This window comes from Oxyura jamaicensis, chromosome 6, assembly GCF_011077185.1.
Source record: "Oxyura jamaicensis isolate SHBP4307 breed ruddy duck chromosome 6, BPBGC_Ojam_1.0, whole genome shotgun sequence".
NCBI classification, from domain to species: Eukaryota; Metazoa; Chordata; class Aves; order Anseriformes; family Anatidae; genus Oxyura; species Oxyura jamaicensis.
Window position 1 is genome coordinate 6,144,704 of NC_048898.1, and position 22,780 is coordinate 6,167,483.

At 39.6% G+C, this 22,780-nt stretch overlaps 1 long non-coding RNA gene across 3 annotated transcripts in view; it reads right to left on the bottom strand.

Annotated features, from left to right (window-relative positions):
* LOC118169294 overlaps positions 1-22,780 on the bottom strand; it is a 154,976-nt gene that overhangs the window by 56,558 nt on the left and 75,638 nt on the right. Inside the window, exons 5-7 of one of the 3 annotated variants that reach the window (XR_004752008.1) lie at positions 18,950-19,011; positions 18,312-18,564; positions 16,238-17,616 (exon numbers count right to left, since the gene is read on the bottom strand). The exons of 1 other annotated variant lie outside the window; for it this stretch is intronic. This is a non-coding gene — a long non-coding RNA (uncharacterized LOC118169294). Of the gene's footprint in view, positions 1-16,237; positions 17,617-18,311; positions 19,012-22,780 lie in introns of those variants that run through there. One more of the 3 variants, XR_004752007.1, reaches the window with a different exon arrangement.

Genomic DNA, 22,780 nt, shown 5'->3' on the forward strand with positions numbered 1-22,780 from the left:
GCATATATATATTTGTGTGCATATATATATATATATATATATGCATTTAGATACCTGGCAATGCCAAGCAGATGCAGCTTTTTATTTCTGCTATGGTGTGCAAGACTGCTGACGAAAACACCGCAGATGTCTGTAAAACACTTAGGGAAATGCCTAAACATTACAAATGCTTTTAGCTCATTTCTCTAAATACTAAGCTTACTGTCCTCTCGGAACAACACACTGATTTTAAAAGCAGTTTTGTAAGATCCCCAGAATATATTAATTCCATCCAGGTTTCCTCAGTTGAATGAAACCCACCCAATCATTATTTTCCCCCTTAAAAATTATTATTTTAAATCTTTTAAAGTTATTACTAAGATCAAACATTTACATCTGTCTAGCTTTAAAATGAAACAAAAATATTGGTTTGGAACAGTTGTTGGTTGACAATGTTAGCAAAGATTTTGCTGTTACTTTCTTGCAGATGGCCGTCAAACTGTATATACAAATCAGTGGATCAGGAAAGCTGAGGTTCAGCTGGCTTCTTCTTACAAGACTGCATGTCCAGGAATGTATTTTATATTCTCTGCAGTGCATAACCTGTAAATTCTTGCTTGCATCATGCAGGAGGAATGGGTAGCTGCCATGGTATAGCTAACTTCCAGGGAAGTTAATGCTTTGAAAATCACCTGCGTGAGAGTGTGGGGGGAAAAAAAAAAGTCTGGACTCTTTTCTAAGAGAATCTCACATAAAAGCACCTACGTCTGATAGAATGTATGATCTACACTTTATGATTTTATAAACTACTGCTCTATACTTTTAAAAAAAAGGCAAACAAAGAATTCAAGCACCCCTCCCACTCCCCCTTCCCCCAAAAAAAAACTCTTGGTGGAAAGCAAAAGAATCAATGATATCAATGATGTTTTTGTTTCTGTCCCAGTTTTACGAGAATATCAAGAGATGTGTACAACAGATTGAGATTTTTTTCAGATCATGCCAGCCTGCCACTCTGAGTTGTGTTATGTCTGATCAATACCAACCTGCATATTTTCCATATCCTTCAGAAAAAAAAGATCCTAAAGTACCCTGAAAATTCATTAGAACAGAACACTAGCATCTAGAACTGTACAAGGCTGTTTCTTTTGTTCCATATTAATAGAAACTAGGTAAGCTTTGAATCACCAGACCAGGGAGTAGTTGGCACTGGTCTTTGGGTTCAACTCTCCATCTTTCTCCATGCTGCTCTTTAAGGAAAGAAGCTTGCCAAGACTAGTACCAAAGCCCACCTTGCCAGATGAAGGAAAAAAACATTCCTGATTTGTACAGGTGAGGCAATAAAAAGGGGTCACAATGGCAAAAAAAAAAAAAAAAAAAAAAAAAAAAAAAGCAGAGATGTTAAGGAGGCAAGACAGAAATGGAAGAAACTATATAAAGAAATAATTATCAGCTTAAACTCTTACATCATCCTCTATATACAGCTGTTTTTTTCCTGTCTACATGACGGCTGGTTTCCGGGCCTATGTCCCAGATCTTAGTACACAGGCAAAAGACTCCGAACACTGAACCTCCCACCAATGCCTGCAAAAGCCTCTACAAAAGCACCCAAGAGTTCAGGCCAATTGAAGATGAAGAGGAGCCAAGCCTAATTCCTCCCATTAGAGACTGAAAGTATCTGCAGCTGCCAAAGAGCTTCCTCCATTTGTCTGTAGCCTACTACAGGGAGAAGGATGTTTTCCTGAGCAGGCTCTCTGAAGGCCTAGCTTATTGAAACAGTAGCATCATTTCCTGCAACCCTACAGATTAGTGACTTCAAGCAACCTTAAGGTCAGACCATGTTTGAAGTCAGGCTGTAGGTAAAAATAACAGAGCAGAAGGTGGTATAATATACAAAGTGATGCCCTAACCCAGCATTTCAGACTTCAGAAGGTAAAAGAGGGCTGGAGTCAAGAAAAGTAGATACTTGTGCATGGGTACCACATGTGATAACTACTTGGAAGATCCAAACTGCAAATTGCTTTATGATCTTCAGTCTCCTATACACATAGCTAATAGCATCCTGGAATAATCGTACAGAATGGATACATAGCCAACACCAAGGCATCACAAAAGAGTCCCAAACAGCTTCAGAATAGCCTTTACAGTAAACAAACAAACAAAACACTGGTTGAGTGTTGCCATTCTTTTGTTTTATATTATTCTGAATAAACTGCTACTTCATATTTGAAGAATGTGTTTGGCTCAATTTTTATCTGGCATCCTACCTGAGTGCTTTGCCGTCTCAGTCCCCTGACAGAATTCACAAAAAGCTTGTCTTTCAAAACAAATGTGGTAGGAGCTTTGTTGGAGCATCTTTCAGGCTTGTAAGAGACAACAGTACATTGAGCAACAGCAGTACATGAACCAAGACAGCTGTCAGCCACTATAACTCACTACAGGCCTAATCCTGCTTTCAGTAAGCGTTCACAATGCCACTGCTGAAGATGATCACTATATAACATCTCTAAAGAAACATAAAAGCAGTACTTATTCTCTCATGCAATTGATGCCAGTGTGGTAAGAAGCACCTTCCAGAGGCATTTATCACAACTGCTGAACTAGAAAAGTCTCTTACTCATTAGGGGTCAGCTCAGCAAAGCTGTTAGTTTTGTCCCTAGGTGAGGGGGGAATGGGAAGCCCTTCTTCCTTTCTTCCCTTTTCCCTTTGAGATTTCATGTTGAGGAGAAATATTGTTGTCCTGATCCAATAGCAAACCAGTGCGTTAGTATTCTGCCTTGTGAGCTGTATATTCGGTTTAATTTAAATTTTAAGCTCTATTGTGGCAGAAAAGACTAGTTTATGACCTAACTCAAGGAATACTAATTCAGCTAAAAAAATAAAACAAAAAAACTACTCTTATATGCATTCTCTCCTTTTTCTGCATAAGTAAGAGTTGCCACAGGGGTAGCCTGAAGCCATATGCCAGCAAGTTACTCTGCTTGTATATTATGAGAATTTTTATCCATCTAATCAATAAGAAATGAGTAGTTACTATGGCAATTTCTACATTACAAGGTAGTTGTGCTGCAGCAGAGTATATTCTAGAAGGACAAATGCACTTACCACTCTGTTATGTAAATTTTTTTGCACCTCATACATTGTTGAAGTGCATAGGCTTGAGAAAAAAGGCAAGAATAAAACTGAATCAGAAGATAACGGTGGTAATAAAGGACAGCCTGAACTGCTTGGGAATTCTTAAGTGACTAACAGATGCCAGGTTAGAGCAGTCCATTAACATTCAGACAAATCAAGCAATGCTTTTGCAGATCCTTAGCTTGAAAACAAATAATGATACTAAGATTTCACTACTATATTTCCCTATTTCCCTTTGATTATATTACTCAAAGTTAAAATTGATGGGATTAGCACCATCAATTCATACTAGGTTCTATATGAGATTAATACCGACATTCCAAAGCACAGCAAAGACACTCTGCAGCCTCCAGGACCGATTACAATGGATGTATTCTCTTACAGCACAGTGCTTCGTAACCCTGTAGGAACTGCTGGCACTTGCAGACACTGAACAAGGATAAAACTTCACTCTCAAGATACAGAGTGCTATGATAGAAGTACAGGGTTCTCCTAAAGGTTGTAAAGTCAGTGATTGTAATCATCTTTAAGAAATACACACATAAATTGCTTATGTCTCATGAAAGCTTTTATTCCAATTCCATCACATCGTCTTTTGTGGTTCCCCGCACCCCTTTCCAAAGTACTATCTTTTTCAGATATTAGAACAAATAGATGAAAACAAACACTGAGAATAAACCTAAATGCTACAGGCAAGCAGCTCCCTTGGAGGTGTCTGACAAGCCGAAGATGGCCTGGCTGTGCACAGAAACTAATTAAGACACACCGTAAGGGCAGAAGATGCACCAAGGATTGTAGCACAAACCTGCCAAAAGATGATCTTGAAAGAAGCCTAGCTAAGTTAGCAATTGGGAACTTCAGATGCAAGAAACAGATGCACAAATTCAGGACACTTTAAAACCCTCATTAACTTCACCTTGAATCCATATATTAATAAGATACAGCAAAAATTGTGATGCCTTTATTTGAACGGCCAATGATGAGAACTGAAAGCTAATAAGAACCCAATATCTTTAGTCTTATACTTGGGGTTCAGAGACGGTTGTGTTTTTACTCGTAAGATACTGACTGTAAGGTTGCATTGCAAAGAAACATAAATTCCTACATAGGAAGGTGTCAGCCCTCACTTTAGTGAGGCAAGGTTTTTGGTGCTAAAAATCTTGCAGAGAAAATAATTCAAAAAAGAACAAAAGGAAGTATAACCTACGATAAGTATGCAGGTTCAAAACAGGTCTCAAACAATCCCTTTGAAATTAGAGAAGAATGAAAGCGAGCTTATATCAAAAGATGATAAACTTAGTCAAATCTTTTAAGGCTAGAAAATGACAGTTGTATTTCACAGTCCAAGCTAAAGCTGAGGTAACGTGTAAACATGCAAACAGAGAATTCTAATACTGCACAGAGGATAAACTCTTAAACAGAGGGGCTGTCTAGAAAGCTTGCCCTATGCACACCACTATGAAGGAGCAGATTAAGAGGCTTCTGCAGAAGACACTCAACCTTCACACTGTCTGCAGCCTACGCAGCAGCCAACTTTTAGCTGCTTGAAATTAAGACTGTGTCTGGATACAGTTTCATATGACTCCTAAAAGGACTCACAGTTAAACAAGAATGGAGTTTAAAGAGGCTCTTTAAGATTTTCTCCCAATCACTTCACCTCCAACAATACTCCCATCAGATGATTTCAAGTTGATCTGAAGTTTAATCAAGTTGATTAAAAGAAAAAAAGACACTCACACATCAATTTTTCCACTGCAGGAAGGAATGAAACACAAGAAGCTGACTGGCCCAGAGACAGTCAACATCATAAAACTCGGTTTGGAAAAGGTTTTATTCTCATTTCTTGGAAGTTTACTGGAGTCCTTAATGCCACAGAGCAATTCCTCAGAAAATAACCAGGCAACACACCAATAACGTAATTCAGAAATTATAGTTATATTTCCCTTCATCAGCTGAATATAAGAAACATTATCTTTTTAAAATTAATAAGGAACGGAAGACTTTTATAGCATTGTTTCCTTAACAGAACTATTTCTTCCTGAAAAATTTTACAGTGGTACAGTTTGTTTTAAAGGTCTATTCCATGCAGATTAGAGCATTGAAAGGATTTCTTCAAGAATGTCACTCCTAAATGGTTTAGTAGGAAATTGGATCTTACCATCTACAAGTGTTTAATAAATAAACCTTTACTGAACCATAGCACCAGCAAGAGAAATTACTGCTCTTCATTCCACCTTCTGCCTGTATCATGTGATGGTATTCTCACCCCCTTACTCCTAGACAACCTTGTTCCAAGGAGCCTGGGGGACAAGTACCACTTTTTATGTACAGTCGTTTCTGAAAGAGACCTCAAGCTATGCAAAGACTGAAAATAGCAGCAGTGGAGCCCAAGCAACACTGCCTTCTCCTGTGTTTCACAGCAGCTGGGAACACTGGGTAAAGAGAACAAAATTTAGTTGTTTTGTAAAGGGGAATCCACAGTTGACCTTTCAGGACAGATGCAAGCAGGACTAAGTCCCATTAGAAGGGGCTGCCTCCCTCTCTACCACATTGAAGATACGAACAAGCCCTGCTGAAGCAGCCAACTTAGCAGATGATAGACTACTCCTCTACTTCTCCTTCTTCCTCACTATAGGACTGTATATGTTAATGGTTAACATCTCCATCCCTGTGGTGGTTTTACCATGCCAGGCAGCTGAGCACCACAGCCACTCTCTCACTCCCCCTCCTCAGATGAGGAGGGGAAGAAGTAAAGGAAAGAACAACTCACGGGTTGAGATAAGGATAATAATTATTCTTTTTCCTTTAATTAAATTAAGGAAATCTTATTATTAAACAATTTAACTAAAGGGAAAAGAGGGAAAGGGGAAAAGGGAGGGGGAAAGGAAAAAACAAAACAAGTAAAGGCTATGTGGAAGTACAGAAGAAATAAATTACTCTCTAATTCCTACAAATGAGCAATGCTTGACCATGTCCTTGAAGCAGGGCCTCAACGCACGTAGCCGGTGTTCGGGAGGAGGACAGACATTCTCGCAACGAGAGCCCACCCCTCCCCTCTTCTTCCTTTTTCCACCTTTTATTGCTGAGTGTGACATCATATGGTATGGAATATCCCTTTGGTTGGGTTAGGTCAGCTGCCCTGCTGATGTTTCTTTCTCACTTTTTTGCCTTCCCCCTAGGAGGGTCAGAGAGAGTCCTGATGCTGTGCCAGCACTTCTCAGCAGCAGACACAACACTGATGTGACACCACTGCTGTCCTAGCTACAAGTGCAGAGCACAGCACTGTATGGGCTGCTGCAGGGAAAGTTAACATCCCAGACAGACCCAGTACAATCCTTTCTGTTTCTGAGTCTGCCTTGACTCCAAACACAAGAAAATTTTATTAAAAAAAAAAAACAGCTCCTGATGTCACAACCATATTACCAACACAGGAGAAGAAAAACCCTTCTTACCACAACAGGATGGTCCATTTCACTTCCAACATCCACAAGACCGGGAACACAGACACATAAGCACTTGAGCTACATTACCTCCCTGCTCACAACATTGAGTTCTCACCCTCCCAAACACCCCTTTACCAAGTCCCTCCCTTTCCCTCTTGCTGCTCCTGGGGCTCACCTAATTGCAGTCAGCAGCACCTTGATTCAATTCACCAGTTTGGCACAAACCTAAGAAGCAGAGGTAGGGGAAAGGAGGCTCACTGTGTTGTTACATTAACTCACTTGTTGCCTAACTGCCTGCTGAATAAGGCAAATAGCCTAATTAGAAAGAGACAGACCAGCAAAGTTTTTCCCATCTTAACTGTTGATCAGTTAGGCTTACATTTAATGGGTCATTACTGACTTAAAGTTCTCTTTTCTCTATCACTGACTCTCACAATATGACAGGAGGCTTATCCAACGATATCTCTGTGCAGTGCACAACATGGAACAAAAGAGCAGAAAGTTCTTCAGATTTGCCTGCACTTGGAAAATTCCCCAGGAAGGACACGCTGCAGCAGCAGGATCTCTCTCCGTTTAAAGTGGAACATGTCTAACCAAAATAGCTGCTTGCAAATGGAACTAGAAACTAGGAGTAACTGGTGAAAAGCTTGAGTGGAGGACCAACCCATAGAAGAGGGATCCTTTATCCAAGTAGAGGACTGAAGAGGGCATCTGCTTTCCTCACTTCCTCCTCCCTTCACAACAAAGAGGATTGTGATCCCAGATGGTAATGACAGTCCAGACATCTTTGGCCTCATCCACTTAGGGCTCTGACTGCACTCATATATAGCTGGAAAAAAAGAATGATTAACTAGCACTGTCAGAATGGCTTGTGGGAAGAAGGAAAAAAAGATGCATTAAATCACTGCTTTAGAGACAGATCTGAGACTTGGGAGAATTTTTTAAAAGTGACTTAAGGCCCCCATTTTCATCTGGCAGCTTTTACAAGATACAAACTTCTTTAGTGTTCCTTTGCTTGCATGACTACCAAGTGATTCTGCAAGTTTTCCATTTGTCTATACTCCTACTTTCAGCCACGTTGAGAGGGAGACAGAGGTCAGATATGAAGAGCACAAACTCAGCTGTGCAGCCAGGGTCTCCTAGAATCATCCCAGTCTGTCATGCAATAGTTCTGAAGTAATCTGTTGTCGCCAGTTCCCTATTCCTGCTGCCCTACAGCTATAACAGCATAATCAACAGCCCCTTATATTCAGGTAAACATGAATCTGCCTGCAGATCGATGATAAAGTCTCTTCTGACAGTAATGAATTACATAAAGGACACGATGTTGTGCCTGTCAGCCTCCAACTTCTCTGGTTTTGACAGAATTTGATCTTATAATTATCTTGCTATCCAGCATCGGTCTGCTGTGCTTCACGCTGGATCTTCTAGTCTGCTAACAAGGAACCAGGGGGACTGTGAGACCCACGTGTTTGGCTGCAGGGCTCTCCTCCAGGCTCCCTCCCTTATTGTCACCTGAGTTTGCAGATCAAGTTCTATCTGCTGGTATGGAGGAGATGCCAGTGTCATTGTGTATAGCACTTCGACAAGCATTTATGCTGACAAGCTTGTAGCAGATTGGTAGATTGCTTGCATAATGCTAAGGAAAAGGAAAGACAACAATTTATTAATTTTTTATTTGTGCTTGAGGTTTGCTTAACACAGGGCACCTAGCTCTAAACTTGGGCTCCTATGATACCAGCACCAGCTGTCACACTGCAGACTGACTGTGTGTTAGACCAACTGCTAAATCTTGGTTCAGTATATTGCAAGACAAAGCAATTTTTTTTATATTAAGTTCAGTAAGAGACAGATCCCTTCCTTCAAAGTCACATGCAAGAATGAATTTGGCAAAGAAACTGCAATCTCCAAGCGAGGAGTGGTCTCTTTGCAGAGATGAAACAACTTCAGGGCGTTCCAGAGTTCTGGTACTGGAGGGCAGAGGGGGCTTTTACAGCTCACATACAACTTTACTGGTTACACCTTCCTCAAATTCTTTGCAACAAGCAAATGGTAACTCCTCAAATTAGCCCACAACCATGGCAATTTCATCTACCATTCCATGCAAGGCTCCTTTATTTGTTAAAGTTGGCTGTGAAAGATTTATGCAATATCTAAGGTGACTCATTAATTGTTTTCCAAAGGTTCCCAACATTTGTTTTCTGAGAAAAAGAACCTGTGAACTATCTTCACCTCAGTGAACTGAAATAAAAAGTACCGGAGTTATTAGTAAAAGGAGCAAAGTGTCATAACAATATAGAACATGAGATTACACCAACAATCATACCATTTGCACCTAAAAACTATGCAACATAATGCAGCTCAATTAATCACGCACATATAAATGTGGCTAATCACATATTAGTCTGTCCACAAGGATAAAATTACCTATGATCAATATTAACACAGATGAAACTGAGAAAATGATTTATAGTGCAATGTGTACTCACAGCTCTAGGACCATTTCTTATTCTCAGCAAGGCTGATAGCTCAGCAAGCTTTGCACACACAGTAGGAAATGATTTTGCCAAAAGATGAATCACTGAATATTTTGCAAATATTGTCTTGCCCCCTGACAGATGGTTATTTGGTTTGATATATTTCCATGATCTCTAGGGAACTGCACAGAAACAGAGGTGCAGATAAAGACAGCCAGAACAATAGTGACGTCAGATGTCCTGAGGTACTGATAATGTCACAAAGCAACTCCATCAAATGGAATTATTCTTCATCTGAAGACTAAAAGTTGCATTTCCTGGAGGAAGAGAGTTCAGGTAGAAGGACAAACATAAATGGTTATAAAGGCCTAAATCTTCTTGAACACAGAACAGCATCAATATGGGACATTGCCATAAACAAAGTCAGTATCCCTAGCTAGTCTTGAGCTTTGATGCTAGGGATATCAGTAACTACCTTAGACTCTGTGATTAAACTATTATGCCTTTCCTTTCCTACTGGTAGGAATTACGCAGGAAAGGTTTCCAGTCTCCTCATTTAATACACAGAGAGTACAATTTGATGCTGCATATACTAATCACATAAGGTAGCCTTAGCAAGGAACCACAGATCCATGACAAGTCCTTGTTAAGTCACACATAAGGCCTGGTTCAGCAGGCTTTTTCTATTCTGAGCTGCAGTGAACCAGTGAACCTTGCCAAAGTGTCTGGAGAATAGTGAGCTCACGCCTCTCTGAGTTGCACATTCGTAAGTGTAGATCCAAAGAGAGATGACTAAAATGGGCTGAGTTTTGTACCAAGATCGAAATTTCTTCAAGCAGGAACTAGCAATGAGGACTGATGACTGCAGCAATGCAAGACTTCTTCTTTCCAAGACCTGGAATACAAAGAAATGTCCTAGAGCAGCTGAGCTGGATAAGTCATTTTCCAGTACTCTTACAGTGAAATGGACTGGCTCTCTAGAGAAACTGAGCATGTAGATTGAATAACAGCCAATAGTATATATTTATAAGCAACAGCCTGATTCAGCCAAAGAATTCTTTTTGGATATTTTTGTTGTTTGAATGAGGAGGAGAGAAGCTATTGGCAGCCTGCCATTGCAACGGGATATCTTGGCAAGAAAATGCTTTGTGTTATATCACTACCATATGGTGGTGGAAAAGATATTTTTTTTTTAAGTTCCTGTAATAGTCCATTCCCATTTTTAACACAGCCTTTCTGCATAAGAACAAGTTTGCTTCTCAGTCCTATCACAAGAGCTGTACTACACTTTTATAGCTAAAATGGTAAACATTAGAAATGTTACAGTTTCGGAGGTACAATTACCTCTTCCATTATGGAAAGGTAAATGAGCACTCAGATGGAATGCAGGTTCTTCGAAGAGCTAACCCTGGTTTCCAATAGGAAGGCATTCCTTGGGTGTTTCCCCCCACATCACTGGATGAAAGTACTGCCCAAATCGTCTCCAGTCAAATGAGATCTGGCATTCTTTGAGAACTGTGAGAACAGGAAGATGTGTGGGAAGCTGTTGCTTGCATTTCTCTTTTCACTAATGCATCTCCATTCTAGGAATGGCAGCAATAAATAGGTTCCTTCAAATGTCTTCCTATTGCTAGGGGAAACTCAAAGCAAGGGGATGATATAGGATATGGAGTTTTTCACATAATCTTAGGACAAGCTCCTACTCTGGCCCAGAAGAATTTCTTTCTCTACATGTCTAGGAAACAATTGATGCTAACATCAGTGACTTCAAATCTTTCAGATTTGGTAGTGTGCCAGCTACAACTTTCCTGTTGGGTTAAGTCCGTTACCAGTATGAGGTTACGAATGAGTTTTTGGCATACGCACACTCCCCAGAACCCAGTTCCAATCACGTTACTATGCTGCTCATGTTTCCAACTTCCACAGTATTCTATCTTCGCAAAACAAACAAAAAATGATAATAAGGATGCACAGAATTTGTTTTCCATAAACAGTAATCCAAATATTATCAGAACCATCTCTTCAATCACCTTTCTTTGCCAAGGAAGCTTAAATAATAGATAAGACACAGACACTTATCTGCTAAACCTTCTCCAGCACAGCAAATAAACTGCTGTTAAGGTTCCTGAGACTGATCTTTGCAGGATCCTGTTCCAGAAGACACAATACCTCTGTAGTTTGCTCTTGCTCAGACAACTCAGTCTATACTCTCAGCAGTCTATAAAGCAATGGCTGGGTACCTGGATTCTACCTCTTCATCGAAGAGCTCTTCAGTCTACTGCAGCTACCCTGAAGTACAATAACAAGTTAAATAACACCCCTGAACACTTGCAGACACTCAAATATGAACACCTGTGTGGTTAAACAGGCAGGATGGTTCCTGGCATGTTTCTAGCCCATGCAAAACAGTATTCACCCGTACAGTCCCACAGTGTGTGTCAGAGTTACGATGTCCCAGGTTCCCCCCCGCCAGCAGTACCTATGTATGTGGAGGCCCAGATAGTTTCCAAGGATAATCACAGACTGTTCTGTGCCAGCAAGCCTCAAGGCCTTGATGCTTTCACAATTTCTAACAGGTTTAATTTAGCAGGAAATATGTAGGCTAAGCAATTCCCACTGATTTTAGCCATGGACTAAAGTCAAGAACTAATTTCACTCTGCAAGTGAAAGGAACAGAGTCTGGCCTACCTTTAAATTTGCCCCAGTTCCTTCATGATATTGTTGCCTACAATAGATGCCTACAAAAAGCAGATAGTGACAAAAGTACTGGACTCTGGCGTGAAAACCCACAGGGAGGAGTTTGTGAGAAATTGATAGAAAATTCAACTGCTGTGACTTTTGTGATGGCAGCACTGAAGTTTCTGCACTCACTCCCAGAGCAGAAATATTATCAGGATAGGTACAAACATGAAACTATCTCAACAAATGGTCCATAACTTGCCTACATGTTAGAATTCAATTTTCTCTACTTTCTTATACCTTTATTACACTTCTTGGAACATAACAACCTAAGAGGCTTCTCTTTACAGCATGCAACACATGAATGTTGTAACAGAGTCTTTATAGCAAAATATCTTCAAGAATTATTTACATTAGTATCTGCTCTTTTATGAAATTTAGACTAACCATTTCTCTAGGGATTTTCCTCCTAAAACATGTCCGTGTCCCTTGATAAAGCCCTTCACACTTTAGCCAGAGAAACCACATTTTGCTCACATGATGTATTTCTGACTGACAGCATAGTTTGCAGCCTTTAAAAATATTCATATGTAGTAGTCAAAACATAGCATGCTTGCAGCCCCTTGGAATCTTAATTCCAAGACTGTCTACATTTCTGTCAAAACTTACATAGTAAGCAGTAATCAGAAGATCTACTGTGAGAAACTGTGAGTTTTGCAGGATCCAGTGAGACAAAAGAAAAGGGGTTTATTTTCTACTTTTCCTGAAGAGAACTGTGAACAAACAACCGTAAAGAAACAAATCTGAATTGGTTGTTGTATAGCTCAATGGAGAGCAAATACCACCTGATAAAAAAAAATCAGAGATGAAAGAAAGACTTGACTGTTATTTACAGCTGTTAATATGGAAATTATGAAAATAAGTAAATGCCTGTAAAAAGACATTCACCCAGCAGATTTACAATTTGAATTTGATTCTGTCGTTTTTTCTTCTATATAATCCAACAGAGCTCAGGCTGCCTAAAAAACATCATTATTACAATAATACAGAAGTCTACTAAGGCTAATCACAAATCTTAACTTTGTCAGTGAATGGCATACCAACAGCAAATAGGCCTACAACACAGACTTCCTACCTCACATATTAACCATACCTTCAAGCAAGTATCCCTTGAGTAAAGCTTTGTATTCTGCAGGCGTTATTACCAGCTCTTTCCATACTTGAGATTATATTACTTTTGCTTGCAAGTCAGCTATAAATGACCTCACCAGTTGAGGGTTTGCAACTGTCCCCTTTGAGGTCAATGATGGAATTTACTTAAATTTTGCTGCCTCTAGTAGTTTAATGGTATGTGGGAGTACTCCTAAATTGCTAGAACAATAGAGCAGCTTATGATTCCCATCATAGATCTCTGGAAAGTAAACTGAAATCTTGGGCCAGGTTCCAGGCATAAAGTTAAAACCAAACCCACCTCATTCCAGGGATCGCCAAATCAAGGAACAGTAACTGAAAATGTGCACATGAGATGGCAAAATTGCCAGTCAGCATGCCTGTCTTAGTGAGAGACTAGACAGATTTGTTAAAAACAACTTATACCATGCCTAAGAGCAACTAATTCTCTCCTCATGTTCATTACACTCTCCTCTTTATGTGAAAATGATCATTCTGACCTGCAGAAAAATGTTTAATTATTACTCAGGTTCATGGTCACAGTATTTTTTTCAAAGACTTCTTAAAACTGAGAAGAACAATAACAACAACAAAACCAACAATAACAAAGAAATGAAAAAAAAAAAAAAAGAAAAAAAGGAAAGAAAAAGAAAAAGCCCTGTTACTTAAAAGCCATTGGAAATTCTTTAAGTCTCTGGGCATGCATTATATATTCACCAAGTTTGCTGCTGGTGATGTAAGTTAGAAATTCTCCTGCTGGTTTTGATTACAGCTGCAGAGTCACAGATTTGAACAGCAGTAGACAATCATTCTTCTGAGCCTACACATAAATATAAAACGTTTCCTTTTTCCTTATCACATAAAGCTTCCACTATGATTACTTCAAAGTGAATTCCTGTTTTCTTCAGATTTTCTCCACTTACCGTTTTATAATTAACAAAATGTATTCTATCCAACAAAGCTCTGTTATTTGCATATTCAAAGGTCACCACACAGGTTAAAATTATTTAACTATGAAAGAGATGATAATTTCACAATCTTTTTACATGCAGATAAAATACAAAATTACCTCTGGGTTTTTAATTTGCACATTTACAGACACATGATAAAGAGTTTTATGATAATGGTATAAGCTGCATAACGAACTTTCAATTAGGCAGTGACAACTCTTCCCTCCAGTCTTTGCATTGTCATTTTATTATTTAAAATGCTGTCATACCTTCATGGGAGCAACAAAGAACGTTACTTACTACAGCCATACTTTGGAACCAAAACGGCAGCCCCTCCCATGCTGCAGCATGTCGGCTCACACACATGTTCTGCTTGGCATGCAACTGTGCCCTGCCAAGCTAGGTGGGAAGGAGAGAATCAGTCAGAATTAGATCAACAGACCATCAGGGTTTATGGGTGTCCGTAGCTCTGAACAGTCCAGATCATCAGATTACAGCAGTGACAAATGGCAAAGAGAAGTCCTGTATATTGCTATAGTACCCTTGTGGGGGGTTTTACCTTATTTCTTACTGCTGTTGTACAACCATAAAAGAAATCCTTCTGGACACGAAACCTAACTTATCTCTGGAAAAAGCAATGATCACTGAATTTCCTATGAAACTGTAACGAAGCCAAATTCTGCCCCCATCTAAGAAGTCGTTTTTGCATACCTTACAAAAAGTTAGATTCCTTAGTGTAACATTTCACCCACCTCGGGTAAATAAATGCAGCCGAGCTAGTTATGAATTCAATCCTTTCTTACCCTTTTCTCAGTTACACCATGGTCACAAACCAATCAAACCTTTTAGAATGAACAACCAGAGGATACATTTCTCATTCCAAAGCTGGTTGCTGTGGCTACTTGTTATTTGTGTTGAAAGCCAACCACGTCAAATTATATTTTGCTTTTTTTGTTCCCAACAGTCTGCACTTTTAAACCAGAAAGCAACTGACTGCAACAAATCAATTTTTGTATTTTCAGATGTCTAATCAATGATGTCTGTTACTGCAACTTGAAAAATTCTAGAGAAACAACAACTAAAAAATATAAGAATTATGTGAATTTCATGAAAAAATAAGATCCTACAAGCCTCCAGAAACTGTCATCACTTATTGAAAATCACAGGCAATTTTAAGGCTCAGCTGACTGCCACAGAATGCCATTTCTGGGTCATATCTGATGTAATAATATTGCACACTGATGGTAAACCTTTTACAAACAGAACAATTTTGAAGGATGTAATCAGTGCGTTGCGCAAAACAACAAACAATATTTCTTTCTCAAGCACTTTTAACAAAAAAGAAAGGTCTGAGACATATGTAGGGAAAAGAATGCTTCTATGAAAGTTACAATAACATATGACTACAACAGATCTAAAATAGCTGTTGAACTATTCTACTTTCAGAGGTTTACCACCTTTGATGTGTCTTTCTGGTTGTCATTGAATTCATTGCCTTGAATCCCATCTGCCCTGGAACACAGATAGTTCAACACTTTACCCAGTGAAAGCACCTCTACCCCATCTTGAGCCACCTGAAAAGATCTCTGCACCTTCTCAGGTTCTTCTCACATCTATATTTGTTTATATGGGGAGGAGAGGAGGAGGCAAATGCAAGTCACAAAGAACAATGTCTGAATCGCAGAGATTACAGTTATATCCACCTTTATATTATATCCATTGTAACAGTGACCTTCAAAAAAATAAATAATAATAAAAAGAATAATAAAAAGAATACTTAATAATACAATAACTACAACCTTGGAATTAGAATTTCAATTTCTAACATAGGAAACACAGCCACATTCCTTCATAGCTAGACATAAGAACCACAATGACTGTTACAGAAGCAAAACCAAATGCCATACAATTTAAGCAAGCAGATTATTTATAAGAATATGAAGAATTTAAAAGCCTGGTGCACCTACTTGAGACTGATGGAAGTGGAAGTCTTCAGATGAACTGAAACTTTTTAGAAGTTCATAAAAGGAGAAAGCTGGTAAAGTGCATTTCTGTTCCTGATTTCATCTGGAAGTGGATGTGTGCAAAGCACTACAAAAGACTTCCATTTTTATTTCATGTCAAATAAGACTACAGATCACCTCTTGGAGAACTGGAGTCTTGGGGCAAGATGAAATTTCCATTGCAGTCCAAAAAAAAAGTACTGCATACATTTTACAGGTGATATTTTTACTTGGACTGACCACTTTACAGTGCTTGACAGAACAACGAAGCTGAATCTAGTAATGTTAAAATGTCTGAATAAAAATAAAAATAAAACAACACTCTTTTTAATGTGTTTTTGTTGTTGTTTTGTTTTGTTTTTTACTATTACATGTAGGACAGAATTCACGGTCTCTAATGAAACTCTCGTGCATGCAATATAGCAATGTACAGGATCTATGGAAGTACAAAGTTTCTTTTAGCAATTCATCCTGAAGTCCTGCTTTTAGTTAGTGCTTTACAGCAGGAAGCACCTTGAAGACAAAATCTCACCATTTATACAAAGTAGAAGAAAAGAATAGTGAAGAGAGGTTTGCTGTCAACATACGTTTTGAGGCATAAGATTTCATTTAGCTTAAGGAGCTAGAAGTGTTATTGGTCATAAAATTATTTAGCCCTTTAGAACTATCAGCTGCAATATTAATCTTTGTAACCTTCCTTGACACTGAATTAAATAGGCTTACCAGACACTAAATAAAAGTAATATTTCCTTTTATTGGATCCACATTTATTCTATTTAATATCGTCAAGTACTCATGATATAAGAAAGAATAGAGGAAGATCTTGTTTTCACTATACATTAGTGATCTTGATGTAGATTTTGTTTTTAAATGCAACAATTTTTTGTCCTATTTCTCTGTCATACTGTCCAACTGTATAACTCTTCAGATGAAATAAAATGAATAAAAATGAATTAATAATTGCAGGAGGCACAAAAGTTGACAGTCTTTTTTTTAGTATGCTTGCTGTCTTGGTACCCTTGCCTCCAATCTGAGACAGGAAGGCACTTTGAACTACCCTATAACATGAGTTGTATGCCTGGGTGGTGCAATGAAAAAGACTCCCTTCTCCAAGCTGTTTACCAACCCATGCTCAGGAGTAACCAGGGCCACTGGATGGAACGTTGAGAAATTCTTTTAATAGTCAATTTGCCAAAGAAATTGCAGTTTCAGGCCAACTCTCCAGAAATTCATGCCAAATTCAGAAACATTTTGGCTTCAGAAAAAGGAAAAAGAACGCACAAGAAAATAAGATTTGTGTGATCATACTGTGCAAATGTTTGTGTGCCTGTCCATCACTGCCACCATTTGCTCCCCCTAAAAAATCTGAGAAGCAGTAGCCAATTTTAATTAAACCTGGAACAGCAAAAGCAACGGAACACAACAATTCTTACAAGTTTCATGAAAACAAACAGCAAGCTAAAGGAGGGATATCATTGTAGTGCACACACTTGTGGCAAAACTGATGCGAGCTCCCTATGCTATTAGGTACTGACATTTCCACACTAGCAAGAGCAGTTGCATGTATTTCCATTACAACTCACAGCATGTTTGACAGCCAAGCGCCAAAACCCAAAGCAATGAGTGCTACTAGTTCTGCCATTTTCGGGATGGAAATCAATACACACAAAAAGCCAGTTCTTCCAAGAGTTCCACCACCATTAGTTCCTTGCTAAGCTCCATGCAAGGTGGGATGGAGGGTCCTGGTTCCTCACTGTCTGAAGAAGCCAAGCAGCCTGCACATCTCGGGGGGGGGGGGGGGGGGGGGGCGGGGGGGGGGGTGAAGAAAAGGCATTTTAGTCATTTCTCTAGCTTAGGTCAGAAGGAAAATTTTTATCCCAAACCCACTTGGGACTGGCCAAAGAGGAGAAGTGACTCAGAGGTGTCTTATGTCAGAGAACTCCATGGAGACCTAACCTATGTGTCATATTTTGCTCAGGTCTCTGATTCAAGTCACTGCATCATTCAACAGCTGGTTCGTATCAGGTACTATCTGAACACCAAACCACAGCACATTTTCCAGGAAATAAAATTGACATTTTATTCTTCTAATGTATGAAAGTACTTTCCCATATTTCTCTCTGTATCTTATAAATCGTTCTGAATTTCAGCTATTTTCACATTTATTTTAATCCTCTGACTTCATGTCATTTAACGAATCTTAGGGAAGTTTTGGAACAACTTTACAAACTTTTCTCTTTTAATAAAGCCACTTTTTTGTTCTATGTTTGCTCAAACATTTTTAAGAATACAGTAAAAGGACAGAAGAACTCCATATTTAAACACTCTGCTTGTGTTGCAGAACTATACTCTCACCTTTCTTATCCTGACTGCATGCCAGGGCCACAGAGCTGGATGCAGGAGGACCCAAGACATTAGCTTAGCACAGGCTCGGTTAGACCCTGAGGTCTGAGGATACGGCTGTATGCAGAGAGACACCCTTTGGCAAGGAACACATAGGCAAAAACTTCTGCCAGTTGCACTCGAAGCCAACTTTCCCAGAAAAACATAATGCACAATTGGAATGACAGTAAAAAGAACTTGGCCAAGGGCAATGTTCCTTCATTTTAATGGGGAGAATGTGGTTGCGGCTTCCACCCATCTCTTCCCCCTAAGAACAATGACAGGTTTTCCACCTGCCCAGGACTAAAGAGATGGGATGATGGAGCCAGCAAAAGGCTCCAGAGATTAGCTATGAATGAGAAAAAGTACAAGGCAGACCGTTTTGTTTACAACTTTTACCAGCATTATTTCTTAAAGAGGGGGAGGAGTTTTTCTTTTTAGAAGTGTCGTGGGAGAGTAAGGGGAAGGCATTCTGAGTCAGATCATAACAAGACAGTACTGAGCTTCCCAGCAAGCCTTCTGAAGCCATAACATGGCAAAGGGCATTCCTCTTTCACCACTGTAAAAAAGACATCTCATGGAAGCTGAAAGACAGCTGTTATTTAGTATAGGTCACTATAAATGAACACTGGGGGGGAGGGAGGACAGGTCAGGAAAAGACAACAGACGGTGAAGAGCAGAGATCATGATGTCTTAGCACTGTGGATGCATTATTTCTCAAGAACCATACCCACCAGTGCTTCAAACTTCCAAGTCAATTCCAGCTGAGCATGGAAGTTTGACATTTCAAAGATTCCTGTGGACAAAAAATATTATTAAAAGTATCTTTTTAAAGTGGAAAAACATTTGTTCTCAATTTATTCTTTTAGTGTAGGGGAAAAGCGGATGTGTTTGTCCCATCTCCAGGGATTCCCTAAGCTGCTCTATACTAGGAGCAACACAGGGTATTTGGAAATAGGGAACTTTTAAACTCCTTTCCTATGCTGCAATAACGAGCCTAGAAGCACACGGAGTCCTCACTGCAGCTGAGGCCCTCATATTATTCAGTAGGAAAACAAGAAGATCATGATCCCTGGTTGTGAAGTTCCTTGAAGCAAGGATACCAAACCACTTCAAGGCTTCAAGCAGCAGGAGCAAGCCATCTGGTAGGCAGCTCTGTCCAGAAACCTGGCTTTTTGGTCCAAGCTTGCTGAAACCCAAGAAGTTTCCAAGAAACATTCATTCATGAGTAAATTTATACTTTCTGATGAAATCCATTTAACTGAAAGAGGGCTTGCTATTGACTTCCATACATCCCTCCATGGAGCTCGGAATGGACCATATAAATATATGTGCTAATATTAAAGCAGGAGACACAGGTGAAAAGCAGGGTAAGGAGTGGGGTGGAACTGAAGTATCATAACAGCCTTTATGCTGGGGGTTAGAGAAAGGCCCCATGTTCTCCAGGTAGAAATATTTCTAGGTGTACCTTAAACAATTCCATCTGCTTTGTCTCTCCCACGTCTCATGTTACATCTGCAAAAGAAGACAGACTGGCCAAGTAGCTGTCCAAATGTCCACAATTCCATTTAGGACAATCAATGGGATTGTGACAGGATTTGAAGGAAGTTGTTCTATGAAATCTGCAACAAACTTAACTTCTTACCCAGTTCCGTAGCTACTAAAATGTGGTTCTCAGCGAACAGCCTAAAGTGAATGGAACAAATAAGCAGCATTTAGAATTGAAAGGGGTTAGTTTAGTTATCATGAACAAAACATTGACATTCCAAAAACCCAACACACAAAATCAATTATTAGATCTCCTGGATAACACTGAAGGCTTCGTTGCCTCCATACATTTGTGGGCTCTAAGATGTGTATCCAGTTTCAGACTTCGGCAGTGTTTTCCAAGGCTCCTTGGAAATACACTTACCATGTTCTAACTCACACCCTGTTGATTGTTACTGCTGTTTTAGATTGTACAGACTAAATAAACTGACAACAGATCAACCTCAACAGGAATGGCTGATTTTGAAACTGCAGCAAGTCATCTTCTAAATGTAAAATCATTTTGTCTCACAATGATCTACTAGTATCCTTCGCACACTAAACAAGAACAGTGGAAGCCATTCTAAAAATGAAAATCTACGCTGAACTCTGTTGGCTCTATGTCCTGAACTATAGCAAAATCATTATAAAAATAATGTACTGGCTCTAATAGTACAAAGTACAAGGAAACTTCCCATAGAAACTAATAAAACAAAATTTTGTCTTAAAATATATTCCCAGGGTTTTTATTTGACAAGATACTAAAATGATCACCTCCCATAGCTTAACAAAGCTTTGTAACAGTCAAAAGGAAAAAAATCTCTCCAAGTAAAACACTGAAAAGAGAAACAGAAGCAAAGTAAGTATGAACCCTGGCTAGAATGGACTGTTCTATACTCAGTTATGCACAACTAGTAAAAAGCAATAGAGCAATTCTACACAGTCTGTGTAGAACTACACTTGCTCTGTCTCTTGCCAGGTATTGGATGAGTACCGTAACTGGTGTACAAATTATCATCACATAAAAGAACGTGGCAACTCCACCCTGCAAAAAATCAGGAAAGCAATAACCCACAACTCTGCTTTGTCAATACTGAACAGACGTGTCACCCTGTTCCTCTCAGGAGATCTGCTTCCTTCATCTAACCAATACTACGTTTCATCTCTTTTCCTTCTCCTGGGCCTTTTCGATTTGCCAGCCACAAATCAGACTCCAAAGTGACTCTCAGGATTGACTTTTGGACTCAGACTGGCTCTCCCTCTTGGCAGACAAGCTGCTTGCCATTCCAGGTTCTCAAAGGGCTTGTATATCCTCTTCCACACCTTAGTCTGTCCTAGAATAATTATTTCATATTTGCTTCTTGAAGCATTCATCCAGATGGTTACAATTTACTGTGGTGGCCTGGGAAAAGGCTTCAGTGGTTCTGCAGTTGCCTATTTCCTCTCATTTGTGACTTTTTGTGAACAAAAACGTTTTAAGCTAAGCATCCTACATCGCAGTTTACATCAGCACTCATATTCAATGGGCCAAAGTCATCTGCCATTGTCTGCTTGCCTCTTCCTTTAGACCTCATTGGTGGGTACCAGAATAGGTACACTAGGACTGATGTTACAGCACAGAGGAGGAGGTAACCGATGACAGGGAAAGGAGTTGTTAAATGAAAGTCAAGTGTGTTTTTTTCAAAGTGAAACACGAGCACAAAGATGGCCTCCAGATATAAACCCTATGGATAGCTATGTGAGACCAGAATCATGAATGGCACTGGCAATTATCACTTGACTAGAGAATAGTCTGCATTTTTATTATCATAAGATTGATACTAACCATATTAATCCATTTTTCATCCTACTAAGGTTCTGGATTTAATAAACATCTGGACAGTTAGATTCAAGTCAGCGAGTACAAGGGTGTATTCCTTTTTTTCTGTGGAGGCATCATTGTAGATGACATAGACAGTCCTTCTGTACCTTTGTTATGACGAGAGAAACAAGGGGTTTCACTGCAGTACCCCTTCCTGGCTTTCCATTTCCATGTGCCCACCTAAATCCTCTTTGAAGGAAGCTGATTTCCACTTCCTTCCTGCCTTTCCTGCTGCTTCTCACCTCTGGCTCCTGCGTAATGCTTTATTTCTCAGTTGGGCTGCTCAGGACTGACTACACATGCCCAGAGGAGGCTGAAAGATCGTTACAGCTGACGTCCTCAATCTGCCCACTAGGACTGTGAAAATAAGACACTACTTAGTGAGCAGTTTAATTGTGGCGTGGCAAAATGAAGTGAAGCTTTTGCACATTGTTGCCAACAGGTAAAGTCAGTTAGTTGTTGTCAAACATTCAAGTGATTTGAGGCACATCTATTAGAAATGCTCATTTTATTTATGAACCTGGCCCTATACTAATTAATTGTTGATCTGCCAAAGACCCCCAGAACCTTTACTCTTCTGGGAAAGCTCCCTGCTGATGGGGAGGGCACTGAAGTCATCTCTCCATTGCTCATTAGGAATATCATCCTCCCTTCACCTGGAATGACAGCTGCTGACACCCCCAAAGGAGTGTGTTTTCCTCCATGTCCAATGTGCTGGGAAACAGGGATAGAGACCCCGAAGATGTGACTTGGCAGGAGCCATATTTTGAATGGTGGCAGCTCCATGCAGTTTCCACTTAGCCTAAAGCAGGTAAACTAATCTGAAACAACACTGCAGGAAATACTAATATGCCAACCGCTTGTCTCCTGCCTCTCTCAGCATTGTCAGGGTAAAGGCTGTAGGGCTTCCTGTCCAGTTTCTCATGGGAACTGACTGGTCAACTAGAAAGAAAGCAACAAAACAGGGACATGGACAGGGGATATTTTCCTTGATAGCGAGGTAAATACATAATCCAACAAAGGAAGTGTTCCTGGAAAAAAAAAAAAAAAAAAAAAATCATTTTCTCCTATTACACCTTCACATATTCATCACTGATTCAATTTTTTCTTACTGCAGAAGCACCTCTTCTGTGCCATCTGGGTTAGGGAACAGTGAGGGGAGACTTAGAAAAGGCTG